Source organism: Staurois parvus, unplaced genomic scaffold (assembly GCF_062004578.1).
Source record: "Staurois parvus isolate SC_StPar_1 unplaced genomic scaffold, SC_StPar_1.0 ptg000432l, whole genome shotgun sequence".
Lineage (NCBI taxonomy): Eukaryota > Metazoa > Chordata > Amphibia > Anura > Ranidae > Staurois > Staurois parvus.
In genome coordinates this window covers 1,702,225-1,709,519 of record NW_028318228.1, presented here as the reverse complement: position 1 = coordinate 1,709,519, position 7,295 = coordinate 1,702,225, and the positions used below count along the sequence as shown (strand labels likewise).

General features: G+C 47.1%; 1 long non-coding RNA gene across 1 annotated transcript; it reads right to left on the bottom strand.

Annotated features, from left to right (window-relative positions):
* Nucleotides 1–290: 290 nt before the first annotated feature.
* LOC149454230 (uncharacterized) lies at nt 291–7,061 on the bottom strand. Its single transcript, XR_016314221.1, has 2 exons — nt 6,894–7,061; nt 291–1,088 (listed from the first exon to the last, which is right to left on the bottom strand). It is a non-coding gene; the product is annotated as an uncharacterized LOC149454230 (long non-coding RNA).
* Between the last annotated feature and the right edge of the window lie 234 nt (nt 7,062–7,295).

Here is a 7,295-nt window from a genome sequence, read left to right as displayed (position 1 = left end):
AAAGTCCACTGGTCCACAAACCTCACTAAAACTGAAGAGCGTTTTGAAAAATAATTCCCCCTGTGAGCAAAAGGCTTATTACTTTGCAAATTACAGCTCAGCCCTCCACAAGGGGGTAAGGTCATAGGTCAGAGATGAGTGATCAGATTCTTGGAGATTCTTGGAAAAATCCAAGAACTTCAGAATGTGCCGATATCCCCACCCCCACATAGCACCAGCTTAAGGTTGCCCTTAGAAGGTTTAATCTGTTTTCAGAATGATGGATGGTAAAAATTCAGCCTTTGCCGTAATGGTGTCCCATCAAGACCTGCCAGAACATTTATTCCGGACTTAAGAGGATGTTTGACACTAGCAGACATTCAGCGATGAGCCTTCTATAGCAAAAAGTAATGATCACTTACTGGTCCAAGAGAGATTTTAACACATTTAGGAAACCCTTTGTATACAAGTCGTTTAGATACCTGTACATCCTTGCTACTGGTATAGTGCAATTCTTGCAAAAAATTTTCCCATCAGTCACAAAACATGGAAATTAGGGCCACATATTGCCACAGGAAAGTGGAAACAGGCAAGCCTTGTAATCCTAGGATCCGCAGACCTGTGTGGTTCCTGATGTTACTATATACAGTACACATATCAATAGAGATTACTGTGCTTCCACATTTCGGGCAGCTATACCTGAGCCAACGGGTTCTCAGTCCTGGCCCATTACCAGTGAATTATTTTGTGGCAGGTTCTGGAAGTCTGCAGTGGTTTACTTGCTAGAAAGCCAACCGGCTTTCCAAGGTGGAGGAGAAGTCCTCCGCTGAGGCCCCACAAGGATATAGATCCGGTCTTCACATTCTTTCAGAGCCACGGCCAGAGAAGTCCGTCTGCAGAGGCGCAATGTTATTGTCATAGGAAGCGTGGTCAGAGGTTCCAGTGCTGGCCAGTTTGAGTTGAGCTGCTGCATGTGAGAGCTGGAAGGCGGCATCAGGATGAGCGTTGTCAGGAAGCAGAGTACATTCCCTCTCCAGCATATCAGACACTCCCTTCAAGAGGTCCAGGAACCCGAAGGCAAGTGCTGCCTTTCGAAGACGATTCAACTCCTGAGAGAAAAATCACAAGCAAGAATGTCACGTGAGACAAGAAAGACACAAAACGCCATTAAAAGTAGCATCCTATATTGGAAGTACAGGAGCAGGCAGCAGAAGAGGCTATCACCACCCTGTATGCCCATCTTCTACATTGAATGTATTCTTATGGGAACAAAACCAGCTTCTTCTATGTATTCATGCCAGCATGTTTGCAGATTCTTCCAGCAAGAACGCAATGCAAGTGATGCGGTGCTGAAAACTCTCTTCTTGAAGAATACGTTTTAGGTCTGTGGGGACAATTCGCAAAGCGGTATCTTACCGCATCCAAGTATGTTTCAAAAAAAATTGTTGGCATTCACTAAAAAAAGTGTACCAAAATACAGCATGAGTTAGTGAAAACATGCGGTAATGTAACGAGTCATCAGCTGCCAGCAGGTTGTCACGCCCTCCCTGCCAAAACCATACCAGCCCACATGCCCTTTTGACAAGTCCTTTATTAAAAAAAACAAAAATATAAAAAACATCCCCTGGTTTAGAGCCCTGGTTTAGAGTTTAGGGCTCCGCTCCCGACAAAGACTCCCCGTCTGACAGCTCTGCTGCCTGACAGTTCTTAAATAACTAAGGGGCAAGGTCAACCGGTGACCACGCCCCCCTAGTGGTATCAATGACTGGAGCAGAGCTGCCCCCCCATGTTGAGAAGGGGGGGTGACTGCTTGTTCGCCCTCAGCCCCAACACCCACCCACCCCTTCCTGACCTGCATGCTCAGAAATCCCCACACCATTTTTTTTTGCTTGCCGTGGAGGTTCCCCTCAAAATCCATACCAGACCCAAAGGGCTTGCTATGGATTTTTTTTTGGGGGGGGGGGGGTTTGGAGAACGCTACTCCATACCGTTTTTTTCTTATTTTTTAATTGCTAGCAATTTTTTTTCTTCAGCAGGTGCCCAGCGGATGACTCGTTACATTACTGCATTTTTACAACGGGACCTGGGTAGCAGGGGGAAACATATAGTGCACGCTGAGGCTTATGGGTGTGGCGGGGGTGGGGGGGTCAATTACTGGAACTTCCTAACAAACAAACCAAAAAAAAAAAAAAAAGGGCTCCGCTCCCGACAAAGACTCCCCCACAGCTCCGCTGCCTGACAGTTCTTAAATAACTAAGGGGCAAAGTCAACCGGTGACCACGCCCCCTTGTGGCATCAATGGGGGAGCAGAGCTGCCCCCCCATGTTGGGAAGGGGGGGGTGACTTCTTGCTTGCCCCCAGCCCCAACACCCACCCCCCCCCCTTCCTGACCTGCACGCTCAGAAATCCCCACACTATTTTTTTTATTTTGCTTGCCGTGGAGGTTCCCCTCAAAATCCATACCAGACCCAAAGGGCTTGCTATGGATTTTTTTTTTGGGGGGGGGGGGTTTGGAGAACGCTACTCCATACCGTTTGTTTCTTATTTTTTAATTGCTAGCAATTTTTTTTTTTCAGCAGGTGCCCCAGCAGATGACTCGTTACATTACTGCATTTTTTCATTACGAAAAGGATCCTGTTGTGTGCTGGCAGCAACCGGTGGGAAGGAGAGGAATACAATGGGGCCTGGGTAGCAGGGAGAAACATATAGTGCACACTGAGGTTTATGGGTGTGGCGGGTCAATTACTGGAACCAATCCCCTCTATAGCTCTCTCTGCAGCAGCTGAATGCCATCGGGAGGGAGAGGAGAAAAAGCCAGATTTCAGCTACTGCAGAGAGCCATACATGGAATCTGTTCCAGTAATTGCCCCCACTGTACCAATCACCCTCCCTGCCCACATCAGATTCACCCAGCTGCCTGGGCCCCCCTGCTAGCCCGGGACCCATACAGGAGGACAGGTGGTACCCCTTTATCCACGACCCTGTGTGACTGGGCAGACCATCACAACCCCCCGGATGATATAGCCCAACTAAAGCAATAGCAGGGCTGGGCAGAAGGGTTTAAAAATGTGTGAATTTTAAAACATACATGTTCCAAGGGTAACCTGCTAATACAGTATGCAATACATGGCCAAACGTTTGTCGTGTCCAGACAATTGCAGCTAAATAAGCTTGTTGGATGTCCCATTTCAAAATCACTGGCAATTATATGGCGCTAAATCCAAGAGCTCCACCCCCCTCATCTGCTACACTGCTATAACAGCAGCCACCATCCTGGGAGGACATTGCGCCAGATTTGTTTTAGTCATTTAGCCTGAAAGAGCACCTGTGACATCAGATATTGATACTGGATTAGAAGACTTGGCTTGCATTTGCATTCTACCAGAAAGGTGCCTGTGCAGTTCCTCCACATCAAGCCATGGGGAAGATTTACTAAACTGGAGCACTCAGAATCTGGTGCAGACGTACATGGTAACCAATCAGCTTCCAACTTCAGCTTGTTCAACTAAGCTTTGACAATAAGGCTCCATACACACTGGGGGGAGGGCGTTTTGAAAACGCTGCTCAGGAAAAACCTGAGTTTTTCAGCGTTTTTAGCATTAGAGCGTTTTTACAGCTAAAATACTCCTCTAGAAACCCACTAGTTCTGGGGTTTTTTTCCAGCCAAAAAACACCCCTGCCAAAAAATGCTGATTCCAGTCTATGTGTGTATGGACACATGGGATAACATGCTGGGGGGTTTACTGGCTGTAGAAAGAAAAACAAAAAACATCAAAAGCCAAAAACAGCAGCTGTAAAAACATCAGGTGTGCATGAGGACTAAAACCTGGAAGCCCATTAGTTTCTATGCAGAGCCATACCAGATTTTACATGCTCTATTGTTAGTAAATCCCCCCACCTCCATTGTGTCTATAAACCTGGCTTTGTGCACAGTTTTGCTGAACAGAAAAAAAGACCATCCTAATTAGTGTGATAGTCAGAGGTAAGAATTCTCCTCACACTTGTGGCCATTGGGAAGAATGCTCCTCACACTTGTGGTCATTGGGAAGAATGCTCCTCACACTTGTGGTCATTGGGAAGAATGCTCCTCACACTTGTGGTCATTGGGAAGAATGCTCCTTACACTTGTGGTCATTGGGAAGAATGCTCCTTACACTTGTGGTCATTGGGAAGAATGCTCCTCTTACTTGTGGTCATTGGGAAGAATGCTCCTCTTACTTGTGGTCATTGGGAAGAATGCTCCTCACACTTGTGGACAGTGGGAAGAATGCTCCTCACACTTGTGGACAGTGGGAAGAATGCTCCTCACACTTGTGGACAGTGGGAAGAATGCTCCTCACACTTGTGGTCAATGGGAAGAATGCTCCTCACACTTGTGGTCAGTGGGAAGAATGCTCCTCACACTTGTGGTCATTGGGAAGAATGCTCCTCACACTTGTGGTCAGTGGGAAGAATGCTCCTCACACTTGTGGTCAGTGGGAAGAATGCTCCTCACACTTGTGGTCAGTGGGAAGAATGCTCCTCACACTTGTGGTCATTGGGAAGAATGCTCCTCACACTTGTGGTCATTGGGAAGAATGCTCCTCACACTTGTGGTCATTGGGAAGAATGCTCCTCACACTTGTGGTCAGTGGGAAGAATGCTCCTCACACTTGTGGTCATTGGGAAGAATGCTCCTCACACTTGTGGTCATTGGGAAGAATGCTCCTCACACTTGTGGTCATTGGGAAGAATGCTCTTCACACTTGTGGTCATTGGGAAGAATGCTCCTCACACTTGTGGACAGTGGGAAGAATGCTCCTCACACTTGTGGACAGTGGGAAGAATGCTCCTCACACTTGTGGTCATTGGGAAGAATGCTCCTCACACTTGTGGTCATTGGGAAGAATGCTCCTCACACTTGTGGTCAGTGGGAAGAATGCTCCTCACACTTGTGGTCAGTGGGGAGAATGCTCCTCACACTTGTGGTCAGTGGGAAGAATGCTCCTCACACTTGTGGTCATTGGGAAGAATGCTCCTCACACTTGTGGTCATTGGGAAGAATGCTCCTCACACTTGTGGTCATTGGGAAGAATGCTCCTCACACTTGTGGTCAGTGGGAAGAATGCTCCTCACACTTGTGGTCATTGGGAAGAATGCTCCTCACACTTGTGGTCATTGGGAAGAATGCTCCTCACACTTGTGGTCATTGGGAAGAATGCTCTTCACACTTGTGGTCATTGGGAAGAATGCTCCTCACACTTGTGGACAGTGGGAAGAATGCTCCTCACACTTGTGGACAGTGGGAAGAATGCTCCTCACACTTGTGGACAGTGGGAAGAATGCTCCTCACACTTGTGGTCAGTGGGAAGAATGCCCCTCACACTTGTGGTCATTGGGAAGAATGCCCCTCACACTTGTGGTCATTGGGAAGAATGCTCCTCACACGTGTGGTCATTGGGAAGAATGCTCCTCACACTTGTGGTCAGTGGGAAGAATGCTCCTCACACTTGTGGTCATTGGGAAGAATGCTCCACACACTTGTGGTCATTGGGAAGAATGCTCCTCACACTTGTGGTCATTGGGAACAATGCTCCTCACACTTGTGGTCATTGGGAACAATGCTCCTCACACTTGTGGTCATTGGAAAGAATTACCCCCTTACAGATTGCTAAAAATATCAATGGTGTCAGCGGGAACTTACCTGAGAGGCAAAAATTGCTCATTGCTCAAGGAACCCCTGGCAACCTCTGGAGGAACCCTGGTTGAGAAACCCTGGCCTAAAATGTCTGAATACTGTAGCATTATTAGTACCCTTCACGGGAAACTATGAGAATCACATTTGGAGTGATGTCCACATACTGAACTTTTTGCATATAGTGTAACATACCTAAAAAGCTGGCTCAACAGCAAAACATCAGCTATAGTTCGGTATACTACCGGTACAAAATGAACAGAAAGCTGACTAGGCACAGCATCAGTGAACATCTTCCTGCAATACATCATAAAAAAAAAAAAAAAAAAGAAAGAAGAAGAAGAGCAGGCCAGCTGAGACATGATCAAAAGTTATTGCTTAATTTATTAAACACATCTTTGGAAAATACTAAAAATTAAGAAAAATTGTTACTCAAAAGATAAAGATCCCTTATAAATAAACAAAGGTGCTGTAAAATGTCCAGGCTTGGCTTCTCAACCTCAAAACAGATTCAGAGAGGCTACAGAGATGGAGCACAAGTCAGGATGGAAGAGCCGGGGATAATACCTCTATTATTCTTTTGCTTCCACTTCCTCTTTTAGGTTTGTTTGCACAGCATCCTACTAATCAAAGAATTGTTTCATCTTAAAGCAGAGTTCCACTCAATCTGTAAAAAAATAAAAGTCAGCAGCTACAAAAACTATAGCTGCTGACATTTAAAAAAACAGCCACTTACCTGTCCCACGATCCCGCGTTGCCCCCCGCCGCAGCGTTTTTTAACCGTCCGTCATGTATTCCAGGCGCCGGCATCTTCAGTGTGGGCACACCACTTCAAGATGGCGACGGCCTCACCACAGCTGGTTTCACCGGCCGTCTTCTCTCCCCGGCGCCGGCATCTTCAGTGTGGGCACCCAGCTGTGACAGCTTGCGGCTTCACAGCCGGGTGCCCACTGCGCATGCGCGAGTAGAGCTGCGCTTCCTGAATGGCCCCGTCGTCTTCTGGGACCTGTCACGTGTCCCACAAGACTTCGGGGAGGGAGGACAATTTCCGTTTCCGATCTCCTAGGCGATCGCAGTGGAAGTGGGAGCGGGTACCTGTCAAATTCGGGTACCAGCTCCTCAAAGGTACCAATCCTTAATGGGGAGCGGGGGACCAATCTTTAAAGCAGGACTTCCCCTTTTGGGTGGAACTCCGCTTTAATAAATAAAGAACTAAAAGATATTGGGAACTTTATCTTACTTTGTAGAACGTCTGCGTTTTCTCCGGAAGTTTCCTGGCATTCCGCAGAATCTTCTGCACATCAGTCTAACAAAAAAGAAAAAGAAAAAAAAAGTAAAATGTGGCAAACAAGCAAGAGGGTTCCATACACTACTGATTTTAACAACTGCAAGAACTGCTAATTTTTAATGCTGACAACTACGGTACAATATGAGGGTGTCAATTCAAAACGGCTTTAATGCCATTTTTCTGGTGGTAGTTCCTTTAACCATTTGCCGCCCGCCCTATGGCCGAATGGCGGCCGGCAAATGTCATCAGCGTTCCGTCCTCCCGCACATGCGTACTTTTCGCGCTTGCAGAGCCGCGCAGCGGCGCGATCTGTCACTGGCCGTGTACCTCGGACACGGCCAATGACAGATCTGA